At 35.6% G+C, this 25,097-nt stretch overlaps 1 protein-coding gene and 1 pseudogene across 3 annotated transcripts in view; both read left to right on the plus strand.

Annotated features, from left to right (window-relative positions):
- FOXP2 (forkhead box P2) overlaps positions 1 to 25,097 on the plus strand; it is a 587,369-nt gene that overhangs the window by 211,638 nt on the left and 350,634 nt on the right. The gene's annotated exons all lie outside the window — the stretch shown is intronic.
- On the plus strand, positions 3,609 to 6,564 carry LOC143644607 (UPF0711 protein C18orf21 pseudogene; annotated as a pseudogene).

Here is a 25,097-nt window from a genome sequence, read left to right on the forward strand (position 1 = left end):
TATATATTTCTCTATTCTCTAGATAGCTAATAGTCCATCAGTTCTTACAACTATTAGCTCCTTATGTCATAATTATTTCAGCTAAATCTGCAACTTCAATTAGGTGGAAAGTACATATCATATTCTCATTTAAACAATGAGTCATGTAAAAGAAATCATTCACACTGTTTTTTCCCCCTTATAAGTAATGTTACCATTAATTTGACTATTTTTACCCATATTGTTCAGTCAATCTCAGGGTTTGGTGTGTCTCCAATAGCAAGCCAAGGCTGAATAAGAATACAAATGTTTCGTGTTCTCTTGGTAATGTACTAAAAGAGAGGATGCGATTACATTTCAGTTTTTCCTCATCTAGTGGAGCTGAAAGTGTAATTAACCACTTGATATTTATTAAGCAATTATTCTTAGTGTTCTAATGCCCTTGTATTTTATATTTCCCTTCATCTTTCTATTCTGCACATAGTCCTCTCTGACTAATCATTTAATTTTAAAGCCTGTTCCTCCAACCAGAACTACGTGTTATTGACTTTGGATGGCAAGTATTTATTTCTTGAATGATCAGGGTTTTTGAGTGTGAATTTGCCTTTGGAAAGCCATGTTAAGAAAAGTTTCCTTGAAATGAGGAAGGCATTACACTGAGACTCTGATTTGACTTATTCCTTCTAACAATATATCCTAAACTTTTAGCAACTTGCCGAAAGGTAGATAAGAGGAACTTGTAGTAGAAGAGCTGCATTTAGTGAGTCAGTACCTGATCTCACCCTTGGCTGGTCTGTATTCCACCTTCTCTGTGGTCACCCCAAGTCCTGCTTTGCCCTTACACTTCATTCTACTTCTCAAGGTACTTTCTTGTTTTTTCAAATTATTAATTTGGAAATATGTGCTCATTATTGTCTAGTCCCTCAGTCAGCACCCTGGACTTCATACAGTATCAATAATAATCTTATGATCTGACATTTATTTAGTACCAGGTACTCTTCTAAGTGATCACCTGTGTTAACTCATTTAATCCTCACAACCTAATAATTAGATTCCTATGAGGTAGAGACCTTTATTATGTCCATTTACACATGAGGACGCTGAGGCCCAAAAGGTTAAGTAATTTACCAACATTACAAGTCAACGTGTGACCAAAGATTTGAAATAAGGCAATCTGGATTCAAAACCCTCAAATGCTCATTACCCAGCACCTTTGATGGACAAAACACGAAATTTATTTGAGCTTAAAGAGGCTTATGATATAGTTTAACACTATATTTAAATATTTGGAAACTGTCATAGTCTAAATGAGTTAACTTGTGAATTATAGAATGTATTTAAAAATAAGTTACTTTTGTTGTTTCAAATAAAGAGAAAAATGGATTAAGGGTTCAGCATATTAGTAAGTAGGGATACAGTAAATCAATTTAAAGAATTGATAGGAATGATTTACACTTAGTGTTTCAATCATTTAAAAGGTATTACTTCATAATTGTTTTAAAGTTTATTTTAGTAGGCTATACATTCTGAAAATTTATTTTAATTTTTAGTATAGGTTCAGCAGTTTTCTTACATAATTATAACAAAGTTATACTCAAACTTAATTCTGAAATCATAAAAATATATACCTCATTGTTTGGGTGACAATTTAATATTCAATCATCCAAGACACTTTTGAAAGTAAAGTAAAAATAATTCTATTAATATTTACACCAGAAAACAGGTATACATTGAGACTGTTTTTGGCAAAGATATATGGTCATCCAACTTGAAGCTGATACTGATGGTTGTCTCTGTAACTGCTTTCTCCTCATCCTTCTCTTTCTCCTCTCCCCTCTTCTGTTACTTCTTCCTTCTTTTTATTTTTTTTTTTATTTCTAACAGAACCCTGATGTTGAGATATACTTCATTACTCCAGTAGCATATGTTTTGAGGGAAACTGACCCTATCCCCAGCTCAAAAGGATGGATCCTGACTAGATTAATCCAATTATGATAATCCAGTTCCCCTGAGAGTAAATGGTTTACTTGTATTTTATTATTAAATTAATAAATGTTAAATAATATTAATAATTTATTTTAAAATCAATATTCTTATCATACCTTATCAAACGTAGGAGCCCTTCCTACGTTTTGACTAAGTGAGGCAGTAAGTTTCTTTTCTATATAATCCTTTCTTATTTAGATGCTTCTATTACTTGAAGCTATAAACTTTCTAACTAATATGCTCATTTTAATCATAATTGAAGAGGTTGGCCCGTAAGCAGACTTTCACCTATGAGGTTCTCTGTTTGTACAAAGTGCAGGGTAAGTTTAGGGACTTCATGGGAAAAACAGGCCTGAGATTTTGTCTCCCAAAAGTTCAAAAAGATTATTATAAGAATAAATGAGTCGTCTGTGTGCCTTTTGTCTTCTGAAAGGAATTTTAAAAACAGAAGGATTACATTGTAATCATTTACACTTTTATTTAGGTTGGTACAGAAGTTTCCAAGAGGTTTTCTTAGGGCAGCCTGACATGTTCCCATACTTCTAGCACCTATCCCTACAAACACACACACATGCACACACAAATTTTGGTGGGACTTTGAGAGTGAACAGAAAAGAGATTTAAGTTCCCATTGTTTCTGATCTTAAGATAGTTGTTTCTCATCTTAAGATAGTTCAACTTCTTATTGTCCCACTATAAAACAGGCAATTAGATATATAGGTAAGTTTCCTCATGTTCACAGATGAAGAAATTCGCCTAAATAATGATGGTAAAGGAAATTGGTTAAATATTTTATAGTATCTCCAAACAATGGAATAACAAAGAATATTTAGGAAAGTGAATATTGCAGGGTACAAAACATTATTTTAATAATGTATAAATTTTGCTTAAAATGCTTATTTGTTCATACAAAAATTACTAAAAAGTATATATACCAAAGTATTAAATGTGCTAGTTTCTGGGGGATAAGGTTATATCATTTTCATTTTCTTATGTATGCTTTTCTATCTGATTTCGACTTTGTTTATTATATTGAACATGTGTTTTTTTTTTCCTGGAATAAGAAAAATATTAAAATAGAATCAAGAAACTCTCAAACTTTCAAGAAGTTATAATTCTATGATTCAATACATAATTTACTCCTATATGTACTTAATCAAGTGTCCCATTGCTCAAGTGTTCTTAGTAATTAAAGATGACATATATCCTTGTTTGGGTTTCTGCTCTGGATTTGAATACCTGTAAGTCAATGATGTTTTGGATCGCACGTTGAGAGCTTCTAGAAACTAGGATTTTACCCACTGTGTGTGTGTGGGGGGGTTCCTGTTTTTATTCTTAAACACTTAAATGTTAGCTGCTAAATGGCTTATCTTTTCAAAGGGTCACTTATGAAAGCTGAAAACACTCCTTTCTGATGTGTAAGCTAACATTGGAATGTGTGCTCTTTTGGCATTATTGTTTAGCTGCTTTAGGCTTTTCATTAATTAAAATTAATCCAAAGAAGGGACTAGGCCAAGTAGTTCTTAACCCCTTGAGACACAAGTCCACTTTTTATAGCAAATATTTTGTAAACACCTTAGTCTCATAAAATGAAATTTCTTAGATATATATTTAGATACCTATAACGCATATAATATAAAATGTCAGTGGTTGAACTTGACTAAATTGGAAGATCTCACGAAGTAGTCATTTAATTGTCCTATCTGCAGAATAACCATGAATGACTGCCAAGAATAGAGCCATCATTATTGCAGGTTTTCAGAGTGGTGGAAACTGAAAAATTCTGAACAAAATAAATTCATTGGACTCTTGGCAAATTCATTGTATATTACACACATGAAAATATTTTGAATTTTGTATATAAATTAAGATTAGGTCTAGTCACAACTTTTTATTTTCATGAATGTTTGGAAAAAGTCTTGCAAGATTCAGTAGCATTCTTTATTATTCCAGGATGACTAGCAAACAACTCCCTCTACACATATTAACAATGTCCCAAATTATTGTAAAAATACCAAAATTTCTCCCACAATTCCAAAACTCCCATGAAGAGACTATTACGGCTCCTACAGTAAAGCTCTGGTTTAGGTGTTGGGAGACCTGAGCTCCTCTTTGTTTTTGCTATTATCTGTGAACGTGGACAAGTCTGCTCATCTTTCTAACGCATATATGTATGATTTATTGGTGGAAAATTATTTCTATAAAAGGAATTTTGTGCTAGACTTTGATGACCTCTTTTAAGTATATAATTTTGTAATTCTGTAAAATAACATCTCCTAACTTTGTCAGCATAACTTGGAAGAATGCATTGAGTGTTTATTCAGAAGGACTTACCTTCTGAGATGACTTCATTACCTCTCAAGGACTGATCAATATCCCAGATATGGTTGTTTTCAGACTTCCAGTACTTGACATTTGCTTACATTCTTTGTGGCTCTCTGCCTTATATTTTGGTAATTTCATGGAAGATAATTAGAATGGGGTAGGGGGTGCCTATAACTCATAGCTAAATGGCAACATTTGAGAAGGTCAGCGTTAATTAGTGATTGGTGTGATACAAAGTAAAAGTAAGTCTCTAATGGTGATTAGCAGAAGTTATCCCAGCACTTACTCTGAAAAGTCCATTTTAGTAGATTAGAGCAAGAGATTCTTTTAACTGGAAGAAGCACCTGAGAGGTTCTGTGAAATAGCCACATGGCAAGGAATTGAGCAGTATCTAGATGCAAGGGACTGAACCCTGCTACCATACCATGTGAGCTTGGAAGAGGACCCCAAATTCTAGAAAAGAACACAGCCTGGTGGACGCTTTGATTGCAGCCTCGTGAGAACCTGAGCAGATGACCCAGTCAAGCCGTACTCAGACACCTGGGGCTCACAGAAATTATGAGATAATAATATATGTTGCTTTAAGCTTCAAAGTTTGTTGAAATTTATTAGGCAGTTATAAACAGCTGATAGAATTATGAATATTTGAAATAAAATCCCACATCACTTGTTGTTAAATGAGTAATTCTCACAGGCAATAGGGAACATGAAATAATTTTGAAGGATCAAGACTGAGCTGTTTAAAGTTTTAGCTGTATGTGATTGTGGAAAATCTTACACACATAAGAAAGTGTGACTGAAGGCAACACTATTTACATTTGGGCAGATTCAAAGATGTGTTGGAAGAATAGAACATATTTATTAAAGAAAGTTTTGATGTTTAAAAGGAAATCCCACTTTTTTCTCACTGGGGTCTCTGCGTCATGGAAGCAGCGGCGGCTGCCAGCAGGAGGCAGCAGTACTGCCTAGAAGCTGTGGTCCGGAAACTGCAAGCTAGCTAACTTGGCCAGGCTCGCTATCCCCTCTGGGCCTGTGGTTGGTCACATGATGATAAAAGCACTTTTGAAGAAATGGGTGCCCATATTCTTTCCAGTTGCAGGTGCTGAGTAACTGTCTAGTGCCTCTCAAACCCAAGCCTAGATTGACACCCAAAATAAAGCAACTTCATCATCGAGAAGCAAGAAATGATACATTCATTTTTAAAGAAGCAAATATTGTGAAAAAGTACAAAGACTCTAAAAGCATATTGTTGATTACTTGTAAAACATGCAACAGAATAAGGTAAACATCTGGTAAAATGTAGAAGCTTTCTATTAGCACTGAAAAGTGATCTTAACCGCTTACAAAGAAGCCCAGCCCAAAGACACCTGGGAGAAAGACTAGGAGTTCTGCAAACCAAAATCATGATATGGTAGGTTCCAAAGGAAGGATCCAGCATTGAATTGCAGAACACTCACATCTGGACTTCCCTCAATTAAAAGTGTTACTTAGAAAGGATCCCCAAACGATCCAAAGATTAACTTCAGAAATTTCTTGTCTTCTCTCTGAAGGATGGATTTTGAAAATAAGAACTATCGAATGCAATTTCTGAAAGTAAAGTTAGAAAAGAACACTTTTCACTTGTATTCTTTGAATACGTAAAAACTAGGTCCAAGAGCAAACTTTTCTTGGCATCCTTCAATATTTATGGAGAAAGTACCTCGTTGGAATGAATAACTGCAAAAAGTGGTTGTAAGGATCAAAAAAGTATGTGAAAGCTCCTTGTAGTTAGGTACTGAGTGTTCTCATTTTTCCCCTCCCTTAATTAGCAGTTTTCGTTATTTATGTTTTCTTTCATAAGAAAATTGAGACCTTTATGACAGTGTCTACTCACAAATGAAGATTTCTTCCAGTTGTCTATAGCTTTATTGCTAACTTGGAATTAGGATCAATTATGTGTCCTTGTTTTCCTTCAATCAGCTGTATAATTGTATATTAGTGACATTTTACCATTATTCCTATTTTGAGTGCTAAAGTAAGTTTCTGGGGCAATCTTGATTATAGATGATTCAATAGGATATTGAAATATTCATTTTTACCACTTTGTAATTTGCTCTAGTAAAGACTTGTTTGTAGGTCTAAAAACTACATCAGGGTGGGCCACAGTGGCTCAGAAGGCAGAGTTCTCACCCACCATGCCAGAGACCTGGGTTTGCTTCCCGATGCCTGCCCATGCAAAACAAACAAACAAACAAAAAACTACACAGACCATAACATAGTAAGCAACAATTTAGCTATCTTAAATCTTTGCTGGAACATATATATATATATATATATGTATTTTAATGATAGGCTAGGCTTGTTCAAACTCTCTTTTAAAAAACTCTTCAAATAAATAATGTAGATGCTTGGGGGAAAACACAGGACTCCCAACTAGTAACAGAAAGTGAACCTGAGAGTCATTTTGGGATTTTAGGAGAAGGTTTCTTTGACTGAAGCATTGGACCAAAGAAATGACTTTCATAATAGCATTCATTTTTCATGCCCCCTAATAACCACTGTCCTCATTTTCATCATGGATCATTTTTATCTTTATATTATAGTTCATCTTTCTTAGAAACTGATTTTGCTTACCATGTTTCTTTAATCTAGTCCCCATTTCCTATTTGTTGTGTACCTTAGAAAGCTGAAACTAGTGTGTTTTTTATCTCTATTAAAATATACTTTCAATCTCAACTTTTTGGACAAGTTTAAATAATTTTGGACAAGTTGTTTAAATAATTTATTAATTTATTTACTGCTCAGTTGGAAATTCTGTGGCTGATTATTATCAATAATTTACAATAGGCTAATTTTAATTACATATATGAAAATAGAACATTAAAAACAAATTGATACTATAAGAATGAGGAAAACATATTAGGGCTGTGGCTGTTATCACAAATGTATTGAATAAATTATCAAAATGTTCTTATTCTTTAGTAAGTTTTTAAGTATAATGATTAAAATAAATATGATGCTTAATATTTGACAGAAAAACAAATGTAATTATAATTACGTAATGTATACATACATTATGGTTTATATAATTACAAATAGGCAGGTGGATTTACTTTAAACTTTTGCGCTATAGGATTGTTTTTTCATGATATTGCAATATAAATGACTTAGTATTTATGGCCACGAAAAGTAGCCTAAACAAATATACACACAACCTAGTTCTGAAGGTCCTTCATTAATGTGGGTTTCTAGATTTTATATCTTAAACTCTTTAGTGAACAATTGAGTGATGGTAAGTGTGTAGAGAGTGGCCTAGATGCTGGACTGGACTAAATACGGAATGTGCAAATGTTCTTAAAAGTAACCTCCATTGTTGTATTGTTAAAATAGAATTTGCGTGTGAAAATTCTGTAAATTGAGTGTCAGATAACTTCTAATTTTTTCTACATAACCAATGTTCTTTTAGTTATACTTTATCTTCTTTACTGGAAAAAATTAATATTTCCTACATATTTTCCTTTGCATCAAATAAGTGGTTTGAAGTGTTTCTGTAACAATTTTTAAAGCAAAATGCTTAGGAATAGAACACAATTCTACAGACCAGAAAGAAGAAAGACACATTATATATACAGTCAATAATGGGAAGCTGTCTAACCCATGTATGTTTTATCTTTTACGTGTTTTTCTATCATTTTTATTGTGCCCTTTATTCTGAATATTTCTTGAAGGTTTTTGTTTACGTCATTAATACAAGAATGAAAAAACACAATGTGCTTGACTTCAGTTGACTTTTTTGACGTCCAGTCAATTAAAAGGTTTGTAAGACGTTTAATTACTAAATGGTATGATCATTATTCATCTCATCATTTGATATATAACATCAACTGAATTGCCTCCCTGGAGTGCACTGTGTTTCACAGATCAATAGATTTACCGAGAGCTTGAAGGAGAGCTTTAAACATTCATTGAAAAAGAAGGAAAATATATCCCTTCTGTAAAATGGCTTATATAGCTATTTCATCAGCTCATGATTATTTTATTTACTTCAGTGACTAAATCCCCTTGTAACAATAGTTTTAGATTATTATGGCTCTGCTAAGTAAATTAAATTATAGCATTAATCAGATTCTTTTTATTTTAATACATTAAAAACTATATAACAGAGAAATCCTGAGACTGAGTTATTGAATAAATTCTGCTTGTAAGATCTATCTCAAATGACTTCTATTTGAAATTTGATTCTCAATATTCTATATCCCACCTTAAATCAATTCTTATAAAACATTGTTATTTTATTCCCAGTCCTTTTCATCTTCTGAAGAAGTTGTTGCATAAAGAGGTTTGGAACACCAAGGGAAATTGTTCCTTCTTTCCCAACAACCCCTGGGATGCCATACCAGTCTTGACCAATCTCATTGAAAGGTGCTTAATAATATAAATATCCAAAATTTATTGAGTGATTACTGTGTGCCAAGTTCTTCTATCCACTTTCAGTGTATTAACTCTTTTAGTATCTCAGCAATCTTCTGAGGGAGATACTGCTATTCCATTTTTTATAAATGATTATATGACTTGTCCAAGATCACACAAGCAATAAATTGAAGAACCAGAATTGGGATCTTATAAGTGGCTCTTTTATACATACTGTCACTTGGGCATGGGTGGGGGTAGTAAGAGAGTGACTGGACTTTATTATGCCATAGCAAACTAATGTTTGTGTTCATGAAAAATGTTCTAAGCCATTACTCTTAGTTAATTCAACTACTTCTGTGGTGATTTGGAAAATTTACATGTTAAAATATGAATGTTCAATGTTCCATTAGATTAGTTGGAGAGTGTCATATCTGGTATTTGATTTCACCCTACTTAGAATCTAATAATTGCATACTACTCTGTCAAGGATACTGGCAAAAGGCACAGACTCTTAGATGGGAGACAGAAGGCTATATTACTCATGACACAGCAAGAGTCTGAGCATCAGCATTCATGCATCAGTTCCCTGGCCTCTGACGACCACAAGGACGCTGCAGTATGACTCAGGTGCATGCTATGCATGTAGTGGATCTGTGTTGCAGCTGAGAACACAGAGCTTGGGAAATCTGCCACTTTTATAAATAGTAGCAAGCAAAAATATGCTTTGTCCTAGAGGAATAAAATAAACATCATCCTTCAAGTTTGCTCACTTCAAGCACAACCCTGAGAAATGGACCATGTAATGAATAGACAGGGCCTTTTGTTCTTGACACACTTAGCAAGATGTATAAGAGTGCAAGAGACCCATAGAGAGTTACCTTTTGTACCCCTGAATCCTACAGGGTCTAAATGTCCTGTTCTGCTCTAAAAAATTACCACTGACTTGTTGCTTTAGACGGTGCAAATTTACTATGGCATAGAGCTAGAACTCAGAAGTTTGAATAGGTCCTACTGGGCTCATATCAAGGTGCAGCAGAGCTCCATTAGACTCTAGAGAAGGTTTCCTTGTCTTTTTTGGCACGTACAGACGATCTGTATTCCTTGGCTTGTGGCCCCCTTCCATCTTCAAAGCTAGCAATGTCTGGTCAGGTCTTTCTCACACAGTATCCCTCTGACACTGACTCTTTTGCCTCCTCTTCTATGTTTAAGGACCCTTGTGATTACATTGAGCCCACCCGGATAATCCAGAGAAAAATCTATTTTAAGATCAGTTCTTAAGCAACCTTAATTCTATCTGCTACCTTAATTCCCTTTTGCAGTGTAATGCATTTCAGTTTCTGTGAATGTTCAGAGGCTGTTATTATGTCCATCATGTATGCTGTTTTGGCTTTTACTGAATTTTCACTAGTTGGCTAATCTGGTGGCTGCTCTGATTATTCTAACAGTGGTTGGGTTCAAACTGTTCAATTTGTCTCACAGAACGTTTAATTCAAGTTACTATCAACAGGATTCCAGGTAGCAGGATGAGGCCCCTTTGTTGTACTGACTTCAACTATGCCCCAAAGAGTCTTAGACTCAGCCGATTCTGAAAAAGTAACAGGAAGATTAGATCTTAAAATATTAGGCAGCCATATTCTATGGTCAGTTGTTTATCCATTATGGCTTACCAAGAGTGTTTAGACTGAGCTACTGATTTTTTATATCACTGCCAATAATTACACAGTGTAATACGTGGGCCACAAGGTGATGCCCTAATGCAGAGACATTCATTGACCCATTCTTCCTCAAATATAAATATGTAACTTGAAAGAATGCATAATTCCTCTCTGAGATATGTTGCTCAACTTTATTTGGATAATTATTACACATTTGGTTTGATTGTCAGATGGGCAGTTTCACCCAAGCCCAGGTAAAGAGTGAATGGAGCCTTCTATTCTTGGTATACCCTGCAAGATGCAAACATGAGAGAGCTAAGGAAGATCCATCAAGCGCTTCCTATAGTCCTTTACCCATACCTCTGTATCTTCTCTTCCTTGCATATTCTTTCAAATTATTTTGAACCCACCATTTTGATGGAGAAGTGGGAATACTATGACGAGATATGTTTACCATATAATCACATACATGGTCCAAAGACTTTATTTTCAAAGAGTTTTCATTTTTTTCCCTCTACTTTCCTTTATAAAACTACATTCCTCATGGTATCTTTTAGTTTCGACTCTTGTTGGTGAATGATTTGGTTCAGTGATCACATTTTGTATGTGGTGTAGGACATTCACCATCAAAAAACTACTTCTGTTGTTTATTAGGAAGATCTGAGAAGGCAAAGTGCATATAAAAAGGAGAATCTTTGGAAAAGATAGTGTAGAATATTGTCCCACATTTTCATTTAACACAATTAGTTCATCTACTCTAACTAAAACTACTAGAAGTAGATTTATTTTAATATTTCATTATTTGAAATTGTATAATTTTGGGGAATGTAAAAATACTTTTAAAAAGGATTTGTGATTCTAGAACATTATATAATCCATATATATTTTCTTTAGGATAATCATAAGGCAACACCTTATCTTAACTAGTTGCCACATATCATTATGATTTTTTTTTCCAATCAGGAACAAGCCTTGTTCCATTAGGAGGCTATAAAATTAATTTAGCACATTGTTACCCGCATTATAAAAAATGTAATAAAACAGAATAGGATAGAAAATGCATTCTACCTATTAAAGATTTGTATTTGTGTTAATTTTATATATATATATATGTGTGTGTGTGTGTGTATTGAAAAGCAATGTAAATTTTTTACTATGGGTATGGTCACAACTGTTTAAAAGATATCACCATAGTTGATAAAATGGCATTATATTTAATATAATCATATTTAAAAGTCTCTCAGTTGACAAACATAACTGGAAAAAATCTCTGTAGGGTAAAGTTTTGGTCATTCTGCTCTGTCCCAGCTATATTTTGCTAAGGAATCTGTCAAATACATACCTCTGCTCTTTGCTTGTTATAAATGACCTATATAGACCATAGATCTGCAGTGCTCTGAACAACCTGAGCAATCTCCATTGGGCAATTTTCACATAGGCTGTTAGATATATATACTTTTAATGTTGTATTATAAATTCAGATATAGTTTTGTTTAAAAATGGTTATGAGTTTTTTACTGAATGTAAGTTTGAGGCTAGGAGCTATGTCTTATTCGTCTTTATATCCGTAATACCTAACCTAGCACTGGTACTTACTAGGTGCTTAATAAGTGCTTGGTGAATAAATGGGTAAACAGGTAACCACTTCGTAGTTTCAGCAAAATGCTGTGTTGCCAATTGATAAGGCATGTCTATCAAGCTGGGAGAACGTTTTTATGCATAATATCCTCTCTGCCTCTTTAGTGCTGTAGCTGTGAGTTTTGTGACTGCTTGAGATTTGGCTTCAATATTGTACTACAACTGTCAAGAAAATGGATGAAAGTGATGATTTTTGTCCCTTGTGCATTAAATGGTCATTGCATAACTATGTTTATAGTCTAATAAACCATAATTAGATGAATAATTGTTTAACTTCTCTCATGCACTACAGCTTAATTCTGAAATGAAAGAATAAAATGGTTCTAGTTTCAAAGTAATAAGTATCGCCTTACGCATCCTAACAGTCACTACAAAAGTCTGACAGTATCTTTGTCAACAGGGAACATATATGTTGTTATTAAATGAAGTTAATCCTGGTGACCATCACTATCTTTGTGGTGTCCTTTTCCCAAACTCCATAAGCCTTAATTCTTTAAAATTCCCCCCTGGGAACTTTATAGGAAATGGCCTGAGAATTTAACAGATGCTCTAGTGCTCTTTAAGCTAGTAAAGTGATTTGGGTGTCATATTAGGCACATTTTCTGACTTGAATATTGATTTAATTTAATTACATTTCAGTTCCCACAAGCACCCATTATAGAAGAAGGCATAAAATTTAATTCTACTAAAGCCCACACAACTAGTAAGTGGTTAGTGAAGATGTAAATAGGCTCATCTGATTCTTAAGCTTCTAGAATTCTTTCTATCAAACTTTGTTACTCAATCATTTTGAATTGATGGAACTAAATGATTAACATGAATGTCAACCAAACTGTTGAATAAAGGATTATTTTCTTGACTAGAAAGAGTATTTTGTGCATCCCTTCCAGCTATGAAGATTTTTGAGTTTTATTTTCTATAGTTTGTATTATTTAAAAAAATCACTTTCAGATGTTATATATGTGTGTCTGTATGTATACATCTATTATGGAAAATTCTTTTTCACAGTATACATCCCCCAACATCATGCTTTTTAATGCAATTTTATTGACATATGTCATAAATTCACATGCCATATAATCATCCAAAGTATACAATCAATGATTGACAGTATCATCATGTAGCTTTGCATTCATCACAAATAATTTTTGCACATTTCCATTACTCCAAAAAAATTTAAAATAAGACAAAAATTAAAGTTAAAAAAAAAACACCCCAAACACCCTGTCTCCCCCAATGTCCCCTATTTTTTATATATTTATTGTCTTTATTTTCTTACTCATCTATTCATACATGGAATAAAGAGAATGTCAGTCATGAGTTTTTCACAATCACATGGTCACACCATAAAAGTAATATAGTTGTACAGTCATCTTCAAGAATCAAGGCTATTGGATTACAGTTCAACAATTTCAGGTATTTCCCTCTAACTACTCCAATACACCAAAAACTGAACAGGGATATTCATATACTGCCTAAGAATAACCTCCAGAATGATATGTCAACTCTATTTGAAATATCTCAGTCACTAAAACTTTATTTTGTTTAATTTCTCTTCCCCCTTTTGGTCTTTCTCAATCTGATGTTGCCAGGGCCAGGCTCATCCCCTGGAGCCATATCCCATGTTGTCAGGAAGATTTACGCCCCTGAGAGTCATGTCCCATGCAGTGGGGAGGGAAGTGAGCTTCTCTGAAGATTTGGCTTAGAGAGAGAGAGGCCACACCTGAGCAACAAAAGAGGTTTTCTGGGGGTTACTCTTAGGCATAATCACAAGTAAGCTTAGCTTCTCCTTTGCAGGAATAAGCAACATAAGGGCAAGTCCCAAGATTGATGGGCTGGCCCATCAAATTGCCAGTCCCTAATGCTTGTGAGAATATCAGTTCTTCCCAAGGTAGGGAAGTTTAATATTTCCACATTTTTCCCTAGTCCCTAAAGGGGACATTGCAAATACTTTTTCATATTCTGCCCAGATTACTCTGGGATGTATTAAGGCATCACAATAACCTGTACAAACCAACAAAATCACTCCCTATTCTAGATTCCATGTAATTATAGTGTTTGAATATTGTATTAGTTAGGGTTCTCTAGATAAACAGAATCAACAGGGAACACTTGCAAATATAAAATATAAAAGTGTCTCACGTGACCGCAGGAACGCAGAGTCCAAATCCACAGGGCAGGCTGTGAAGCCAAAGACTCCAATGGAGGGTCTGGATGAACTCCTCAGGAGAGGCTCACCAGTCGAAGCAGGAATGGGGCCTGTCTCCTCTGAGTCCTCCTTAAAAGGCTTCCGGTGATTAGATTTAGCATCACTAATTGTAGAAAACACTCCCCTTTGACTGATTACAAATGGAATCAGCTGTGGATGCAGCTGACGCGATTCATGACCTAATCCTATGAAATGTCCTCATTGCAACAGACAGGCCAGTACTTGCCCAATCAGATTAACAGCTACCACAACTTGGCCGAGTTGACACATGTCCCTGACCATGACAAATATGCTGACCATACAAGTTAAATAGGATAGTTTGCTACCAAAAATGTAAATTTTGCACCAAATGAATATCTCTTCCTTCGGTCTCACATAGAAGTTGAAATTTTTAAAAAAATGTCAATATCAGCCTTTACCCTTTGTTCTGATTTAACCTTAGTCCTAACAAGATCAGCTTCATTTATGTCTCTAACTAAATTCTGATCCCTTTTTTCACCTTTTTTTGACAATTATATGAACGGGGTAATGCTGACTTTCATAGTTGCAGAACTATAACTCTGAGTCTCAGGTGTCACACAAATACCCAAAGTTCCAGAGAATGAGTAGGTTATACACGAAGAGTGCAGAATCTCAGAAATTTAGAAATACCAGTTACAAGTCCAGAATAGATGTGACTGCTGTAATAGCTTACTATCTAGAAACCTTTACGATAGGTCTTCCCCGACCTGTGCTCTCAGATTCAATTCTCAGAGTTTCCACATTGTTGTTAGTCCGTATTGGTGAGGCATTAGAATATCTACTTTTCCTTTCTGGCTTATTTCACTCAAAATTTTGTCCTCAAGATTCATTCACCTAGTTGCATGCCTTGCAACTTCATTCCTTCTTGCAGCCCCTGAATACTCCATTGCATCCACCACAGTTCCCTCTTCCATTCTTCAGTATTTGTACCCTTAGGCCACCTCCATCCATTGCAAATTGTGAACACTGCTGCCACAAACACCAGTGTGCAAATGTTAGGTGTATTCCTCCATGAATACACTTAACAATGGTGTTGCAGGATCATACCTAGCTACACCTCTAGCCTCCTGTGGAACTACCACATTGCCTAAAGGGGGCTGAGCCACTCTACTTCCCTACCAACGACAAATAGATAAAATTCTCTCTCCACATTTTCTCCAGCACTTGTATCTCTCTGTACATTCTTAAACAGTTTTATTCACACACCATACAATCCAACCTAAGTAAATAATCAATGGTTCCTATATAATAACATAGCCATGCATTCACTTCCACAATCAACATGAGCACATTTCCATTTCTTCCACAAAGAAAGAAGAGGAAAAAAAAAAGAATAAAAACCAAAAAAATGAAATAAAAAGGAGAAACAACAGCACCAAAAATCCCATACCCCTCCCCTATATCCCTCTATTATTGACATTTAGCCTTGGCATATTGCCCTTGTTACGTTCAACGGAAACTTATTGCAATGCTACTATTAACTATGGACCTTAGTTTGTGTTTATGGCATTTTTTCCCGTATTCTATCCCATTTTCAACCCCTTGAAATGTTGACATTCATTAGTTCTCCATCATACAAAAATATTCTCATATTTGTACATTTAATCACCCTTATTGTCCACTCTAGGCATTGCTAAGTTATACCATCCCAGTCTTTATTCTCTGTTTTTCCTTCTGGTGTCATACATGCCCCAAGCCCTCCTCCCTCAATCATGCTCACACTCAGCTTCAATCAGCGTGCTTACGATATTGTGCTACTATCGCATAGTACTGAGCTATCCATTTCTGGACTTTTACAATCAATCCTGTTGAGCATTTTGTACTCCTTCATCATCAAATGCCTAATCTCTACCATCTTTCTAATGCATATTTACCTGTGATCTTAACTTTAACTCTCAAGTTTGCTCATTAATGTTAGTTCATATTACTGATACCATACTGTATTTGTCCTTCTGTTTCTGGCTAATTTCGCTTAACATAATGTCCTCAAGGTTCATCTACATTGTTGTATGCACCATGGACTTTACTCTGTCTTACAGCTGCGTAATATTCCATCATATGTCTATACCACAGTTTGTTTAGCCACTCATCCATTGATGGACATTTGGGCTGTTTCCATCCTTTGGCAATCATGAATAATGTCATTATAAATATCAGTGTGAAAATGTCAATTCATGTCCCTGCTTTCATTTCCTCCATGCATATAACTAGCAATGAGATTGCTAGATCATATGGAAATTCTATAATTAGCTTGCTGAGGAACCACCAAGCTGCTTTCCAGAGCAGTTGTACCATTCTATATTCCCACCAACAGTGAATACGTGTGCTCTTCCTCTACAGCCCCTCTAGCACGTGTAGTTTTCTTTCTTTCTTTTTTCAATAATGGCCATTCTAATCGGTGTGAGATGATGTCCCATTGTGGTTTTGATTTCATTTCCCCAGTAGCTAGTGAGGTTGACCATCTTTTCAAACATTTTTGAGCCATTTGTATTTCCTCTTCAGAACAGTGCCTGTCTGTGTCTTTTACCCATTTTTAAATTGGATTATTGGTCTTTTTATTGTTGAGTTGTAGTATCTTTTTATATATTCTGGATTTTAAACCCTTATCTGACACAAGATTTCCAAATATTATCTCCCATCGCATAGGCTGTCTTTTTTACTTTCCTGAAAAAGTCCTTTAATGCACTAAAGAGTTCAATTTTGTGGACATCCTATTTATCTGTTTCTTCTTTCATTGCTCACGCTTTGGGTATAACATCTAGGAACAACCTCCTGTCATTAGCTCTATAAGATATTTCCCTACATTTTCTGCTGAAAGTTTTATGATCTTAGCACTAATGTCTAGGTCTGTGATCTGTCTTGAGATGATCATATGGCTTTTTGATTAATTGGTGTAGTGAATTACATTAAATGATTTTCTTGTGTTGAACCAGCCTTCTATATATGGAATAAATCTCACTTGGTCATGGTGTATAATTCTTTTAATGTGCTGCTGGGTTCAATTTGTGAGTATTTTGATGAGGATTTTTGCATCTAAATTCGTAAATGAGAATGGGCTGTAATTTTCTTTCTTGATGAATCTTTGTCTGACTTTGGTATTAGAGTGATGTTGGCTTCATAGAATGAATTAGGTAGCATTCCCTCCTCTTCACTTTTTTTTTATAAGAGTTTTGAGCAGGATTGGTATTAATTCTTTCTTGAATGCTTGGTAGAATTCACATTTGTAGCCATCGGTCCTGGATTTTATTTGGGGGGAGCTTCTTGATGACTGATTCAATCTCTTTACTTGAGATTGGTTTGTTGAGTTTGTCTATTTCTTCTTGATTCAGTGTTGGATGTTCATGCTTTTCTAGGAAGTTGTCCATTTAATCTATGTTGTCTATTTTTCTAGCACATAGTTGCTCATGGTGTCCTGTCATTATCTCCTTTATTTCTGTAGGGTCAGTTATGTCCCTTCTCCCATTTCTGATTTTATTTATTTGCATAAATAAATCTCTCCCTCCCTCCCTCTTTCTCTCTCTCTGTCAGCCTAGCTAAGGGTCCATTGATGGTGTTTATTTTCTCCAAGATCTAACTTCTGGTTTTGTTGATTCTGTTGTTTTCATGTTCTCAGTTTCATTTATTTCTACTCTAATCTTTGTTATTTCTTTTCTTCTGTTTGCTTTGGGATTAGTTTGTTGTTCTTTCTCTGATTCCTCCAGGTGAACAGTTAATTCCTTGACTTTTGCTCTTTCCTCCTTTTTAATACAAGCATTTAGGGCAATAAATTTCCATTCCATTTTCCCATTACTGTTAGTCTTCATTTTTTTTTCTCCAGACCTCTCTCTCCTGTCTTTTCCTATCTGCCTGTATTGCTCCCTTTAGTATTCCTTATAGAGCAGGTCCCTTGTTCATAGGCTCTCTTAGTGTCTGTCTGTCCTTAAATATTGTAAATTCTCCCTCATTTTTGATGGATAGTTTTGCTGAGTATAGAATTCTTGGTTGACAGTTTTTGTGTTTCATTTTCTTAAATATACATACCCTACCATCTTAACTCCATGGTTTCTGCTGAGAAATCTGCATGTAGTCTTATTGAGCTTCTCTTGTATGTGATAGATCTCTTTTCTCTTGCTAATTTCAGAATTCTCTATCTTTGATATTTGACAATCTGATTAGTAAATATCTTGGAGTAATTCTGTTCAGATCTGTTCTGTTTGGGGTATGCTGCACTTCTTGCATCTGTAATCTTATGTCTTTCATAAGAGATGAGAAATTTTCAGTGATTGTTTCCTCCATTATTCTTTCTGCCCCTTTTCCCTTCTCTTCTCCTTCTAGGACACTCATAATATGCATATTTGTGCACCTCCTGTTGTCTATCAATTCCCTGAGACCCTTCTCATATTTTTCAATTCTTTTCCCTACCTCTTTTTGTGCAGTTTCAGATGACCTGTCCTCAAATTCACTAATCCTTCCATCTGCCTCTTCAAATCTAGTGCTGTAAATCTCCATTGTTTTTCATCTCTTCTACTGTGCTTTTTATTCCCATAATTTGTATTTGTATTTTCAAACTTTTGAGTTCTTCAGTGTGGTTGACCAATTTCTTCTTTATATCTTTAATCTCTTTTACCATATCTTCCCCCAACTTGTTGATTTGATTTTTTAATTAATTTAGCATATCTGTTCAAACATTCTTAATTAGTTGTTTCAAATCCTGTATTTTGTTTTAAGTGTTAGTTTGTTCCTTTGGCTGGGCCATATCTTTGTTTTTCCTAGCCTGACTTGTAAATTTTTGTTTGTGTCTGGGCATCTGATATCCTTGATTAGTTTATCCTGGAAGTCTGTTCATTCTTTTACCTAGGGTTTTCTTATTGGTTGGCTTTGTACTCTACCTATTCTTTGGCGTTCAGTTATACTTAGTCTAGACCTCTAGCATAGCTTTTGTTTAACTGATCAGAATTTTTCATCTCTTGTTTTTCTGTTTCTTGCCTTTACTAAAAGAGACCTTTTTTTTTTTGAGGAGGGTCTCTCAAAATATGATTGACTCTAATCAGATTTTCCAGACCAGACAGGCCCAGGTCTTATGAGGAGGGTATAGTCAGTATTAATTTCCCTGAGGATGGGACTTATACTTTCTTGTGGAGCCTCTAGACTCTGTGTTTTTCTTATCCTGCCCAGCATGTGGCATTTGTCAGCCTGTGTCTCATCATCAGAATAAAGTGGTGCAGTACCTTTAATTCTCAGCAGACTTGTCCTTGCCATGGGCATAGTGTGGACAGAGGCTGAGGTAGAAGACAAGCTTAAGATGTTTATTTTCCAGCCACAGGATCTGACTTCCCTGAATGAGGGCCCCCACCTGAGCTGGGCCCCCTGCCTCTCCCTGTTCTTGGGGAAGATATGCCCTTGAGGGAATTACCTCTTCACTTGACTAGTTAATTTGTCTCTCAGACCTAACTTTAACTCCATCCTTGCCTGGGTCAGGGATGACAATTGAAAATGCCTGAAGCTTTCTCTAATGAGCCACTTGGAATACTCAAAAAAAAAAGGAGGAAAATAAAAAAGAAATTCCTTTTCAGAGCCAGGCCCCAGCCCCCAAGTTTCATGAGACAAGGGCCAGAGTTGGCACCCAGCACTATGTGCCCCTTTTTTCTTGGGGCACAGCTCTTTTCTGAGCTTGGCTGATTCCAAAAAGTCTCTCTCTCTCTCTCTCTTTTTTTTTTTTTTTTTTTTTTTGTCATCCCTGCCTCTTCTCTGCTGGGAGAGACTTCAGGATTCCGTTCCTGTTTGTTCTGAGTTTATCTGTGTTTGAAACTTATATACAACTGTCCAAATGTGTTCATTAAAACCACAGTTGGAGACTGGTTGAACCACCTTCCCTTGACACCCAGCAGAGACTGTTTCTTTTTCCCTGGGGACATGTTTCCAGGTGAGCCTGCCATGTGCCAGTGGCGGAGGGGTACCAGCCTCTGAAGTTTGGGGGCTTTGCTTACAGTTCTGTGCCATGATATCAGCCCTTACACCTGTTCCAGACTGGTGTATGATGTGTGTTTGACCACAGATGTCACCAAACCTTTGGTCCAGACAATATCTCACTATTTACTAGCTGCTCTAGAGGCCTACCTGAATTTCACCTCTCTATGTGTCACCATCTTGCCCTGCCTTCAAAATCATGCTCTTGAACAGTTCATTTATTCAACATACATATTCAGTGTATACAGTGTGACAGATGCTATTGCAGGCATGTGGTATTTAGTAGTGAACAGACCAGACAAAGTTCTTACCATCATAGAAGAGAAAATATATAGATATATTTTAAAGGAAAAGATGCCATATGATGATAAATGCTATGAAGAAAAATAAAACAGGAGAAAATGATAGTGGCTAATGCTGAGAGAGTTGTTTTATAAAAAGTGGTCAAGCAGGCCTAATTGATATGGTGACCTTATAAAGAGACCTTAGAGAGATAAAAGAGCAAACCTATAGATATATGAGGGAAAATACCAGGAAGAGAGAATTACAAGTGCAAAAGCTGATGAGAGTTGCTGCTGTTTTGGTTTGCTAAAGCTGCCAGAATGCAATATACCATCAATGGAATGACTTTTAAAAAAGAAAAGTTACAAGTCTACAGTTTAAAGCCGTAAAAATATCCAGACTAAGGCATGCAGAGAAAGACATCTTGGCTTAAGAAAGGCCAATGTCTGTCCCGTGGAAGGCATGTGGCTGGCATCTGCTGGTCCTTGTTCCCAGTTCTGTTGCTTTCAGCTTCTGATGCCAGTGATTTCCTCTCTAAGCATCTGTGGGCCTTTGCAGAGGATCTTCACAGAGGATCTGGGACACAACTCCAGGAAATGTTTGCTGGGCTCTGCATTTCCAAAGGTCCATGTCTAGGTGTGTTTTCTTTCTGTCAGCACTCCAGCCATCTCCAAATGTCTGTCTCTGTCAGTTCTGAAGCAACTGTGTCTCCTAGGACTTCTGCATTCTCAGACATCTGTGTCTGCATCTGCATCTAAGGTTTCTCTGAAATGTCTCCCCTTTTAAAGGACTCTGGTAAACTAATCAAGGCTCAGCTGGAATGGGTGAAGTCACATCTCCATCTAATCAAAAGGTCACACCCACAACTAGGTGTGTCTCATCTCCATGGAAACAATCCAATCAAAGTTTCCCATCCTAAACTGTAGGAGTGAACTTCGGAAGGTAAGAATGGTAAATGACACAGTGAGTCTAAAATTGTAGGATAATATTTAACACATACAGTCTTTTGCTTGTAATAAATGCTTATTAAATGCTTGGCTATTAGCTAAATGAATGGAAGAAGAAATGAATAAAAGATAATTTAGGTAGATTTGGCTCTGTGTGGGCTCTGCTAAAATATATGCAGTACTCAATTATGTCTTACTATCGCCTTTTCTGTCACACTGTTCCAAGCCACCATCATCTCCTGCCTAGATTTTCCCCATCACCTTCTAGTTAGTGAAGCTTGACAGACACTTGGTCCCTTACAGTCTTTTCTCTAGGTAGCAATTAGAGAGGTAGTTTTCAAACTTAAATCAGATCATGCCACTTCTCCATTCAAAACCCTCCATCTCTCCTCCCACTGCCTGTTCTGGGCCCCTGCTTCCATTTTTTTTAAGTAATTTTAAAAGTGTGTAAAATGATTTACAAGACTGTAAAAAATTTGATCTCATATCTTACTACCTTTTTACTCTTTCACTCTGTTCCTGTCAAATTAGCTTTCTTGCTGTTTTTCAGACTCACTAGGTATGATCCTATCTCAGTACCTTGGCAGTGGCTGGTCCCTCTGCCTGGGTCACTCCAGTCTAACTAACTCCATCATCTCCTTAAAGTCTTTGCTAAATGTCAGTCTTTTCAATGGGATCTGTTCTGATAATCTATTTAAATTTGCAATTCTACAGCCCCATTGATTAATTTCCCTCACCCTCCTCTAATTTTTCCAATAACATTTGTCACCTTTTGACATAGCATGTAATTTATTATTTATTAATTTTAATAGCACTCTTCATCCACTAAAATGTAAGCTGTTTGAGGGAGGAGGTTTTACACAGACTTTTGCTTTTTTTCCTTTTGAAATGCTTCTACTGGATCTAGACCTTTTAAAATCCCACCCATGTTTCAAATTCCAATTCAGATATTCAGGTGAATAATTCCTAGCACTTCTCCCCCACACCATATTTTTACTTAGCATAGTGGCTATCTTTGGACTACAAAAACATGTGGTCATTTTAGTAAAAAAATACAATTGTAACCTAAACATTTATTATTTTTCCCCTTGGCAGCTAGTTTATTTGTATTTGTTCTGATTTAACTAAGCACTGTCAAAGAGATGACTCTAATTTTTGTAATCTTAAATTCTATTTTATAGCTATTCATTTACAAACTTTCTGCACTGCAGAACTTAAAATTGGGGTCTTTGACATCCAAGTAGATGTTCTTGACAAATCTACTTGTTATTATTCCCACTGATAAAGATTTAAAATTTGGAGTCATATTGGGATTCTAGATGAAAACAGCCTATTTCTTGAATGTGTGTATTATGTATTTTTTTAAATTGTTTTTATTGGATCAGTTATAGGTTTTCAGGACCATAAGGCAGAAAGTATAGAGTTCCCATGTACCCCCATCTCTGGGCATACACAGTTTTCCCTATTACTAACATTTTGCATTAGTGTGGTATCTTTATTACAATTGATGTTACAATATTATTGTGAATATGTTATTCACTATAGTTCATAGTTTACATTAGGGTTCACTCTTCGTGTTATACACTTCTATCTATTAATCACTTTAGCCACTTTTAAGTTTACAATTCAGTGGCATTAAAATATTCACAATATTGTGTTACCATCACCACTATCCATTACCAAAACTTTTCCATCACTCTAGAGACTCTGTACCAGTTAAGAAATAACTTCCCATTCCCCACCCCAACCTATACCCCTGATAGCCTGTATTATAATTTCTGACTCTATAAATTTGCATATTCTACAGCTTGCATATAAGTGTCATATAATATTTGTCCTTTTGTGTCTGGCTTGTTTCACTAAACAAGATGTCTTCAGGGTTCATCCAGGTTGTTGCATGTATCAGCACTTCATTCCTTTTTATGGCTGAATAACATTCCATTGTATGTATATATAACTTTTTATTTATCCATTCTTACATCAATGGACAATTGAATTGCTTCTGTATTTTGTCACTTGTGAATAATGCTGCTATGAACATTGGTGTACAAATATCTGTTCAAGAACTTGCTTTTAATTTTTTTGGATATATTCCTAGAAGCAGGATTGCCAGGTCATATGGTAATTCTATACTTACTTTCCAAAGAACCATCAAACTTTTTCACTGAGGCAAAAGCAGCATATATTTTCCTGTTTGGTAAAAGAGTAAGTGAGCTCTACAGAGGATCTGAATATACTGAGGAGCTTGGCTCCAAAACTTTCATCTAAACCTGAGTTCCTGGTCTCAGAGTACATCATTGTGTCAGTATAGTTTCACATTCTGCTCCCTTTATTTTGAATTAGGTCACCTCTGCTTTGTGGGCTATCTACTGTTCACATGGGACGACTCATCATTTCCTGAATATATCACATTATTTAATAAATAGTTTTGATGCCTGGAAGAACTTACTTCCTCTTTCTATCCCTCTTTAAGATCTTCCTTAAAAATCACCTCCTCTTTGAAGTCTTCCATGATTTCATAGAGGTAGAATCTGTCCCTACTATGTGGTATACGTATATGCTATTGCCATTATAGTACTGTTCACTATTTAAGTCACTTGTTTATATGTTGTTGTTGTTTTCTCTCCCTGCTCCCATATCAAAATAGTATGTCTTCCTGGTTTATTTTTTCCTAGTGAGGAGAACTAGGAGTTTCACAAAAATGTTTAACAAATGATTACATCAATTTGATTGCATCAAGCTTTCCAGTTATCCAATCACTCCATCCTGAATAGTGGGAAGAACTTATGTGTCCTCCAGACATTTAAGGAGTCATTTTAAGGGTCTCTGATGAGTGTTAACTGTTTCATGTATCTCTCTTGTAGCTCTTATTGTACCTTTCAGCTCAGAGCCCTTCTTCCTAAGTTACCTTGAGCAAAAATGCCTGATTCCCAGAAAACAAGGGATGGTTCCCCTCATAGAGACTCAGCCTCTCTAATCCGTCCTAGAGAAAGCAGAGCACTTCTTTTCCTGGCAGACTAAGAGCCTAGGAGAGGCAGAAAGCCTGGAGAAGAAAGTCTCTCATCAATGATCTGAAGATTTCTGCCACTTCAAGTTGCTGTGGTCTTAATGCAACATTTACTTTACTAAATGGCTTGAAATTCTAAGATGAAGAATTTGCTGTGGATTATTTTGCCACTGTTTGAACTTTCCAGGTTAAGAAAGACTATTTATTCTACCTTTGTATCATAAAAGGGATATTCTGATGGCCTTTCTCCCCCCACCAAAAAATAGATAAATAAATAAGGTGGGTATTTAAGAGGAGACTTGCTATTGCTCCAACCATGAATGTGTAGTAATTTTAAAATGAAGTTTTCTGATTTAAAAAATCATTTCTGTTCGACTTCACCGGGAATTCTGCAACAAACCAGTCCTTGGAGCTGCATCTCCTAATCCCAGGGCATTATCCTTCCCTTCCTTTTTCAACAAATATTTTATGTACAAGGCAGAATGGATAATAGAAAATCGCTCTATTTTAGGATCACTAGTTCATATACGTAAAACAAATTAAAATTTTTTTAGCTCTGCTCTGTTCTAGGTAATTTTTTGGTTTCCATGACATCATTTTAAATTTTTCAAAAATGTGTCAAAGTAAGTACTTTTATCCACAATGTGCATTGAGAAAACTAAAACTCAGGTTAAGTAATGTTTCCACAGCCAGTAAGTGGAAGAACCAAG

This window comes from Tamandua tetradactyla, chromosome 1, assembly GCF_023851605.1.
Source record: "Tamandua tetradactyla isolate mTamTet1 chromosome 1, mTamTet1.pri, whole genome shotgun sequence".
NCBI classification, from domain to species: domain Eukaryota; kingdom Metazoa; phylum Chordata; class Mammalia; order Pilosa; family Myrmecophagidae; genus Tamandua; species Tamandua tetradactyla.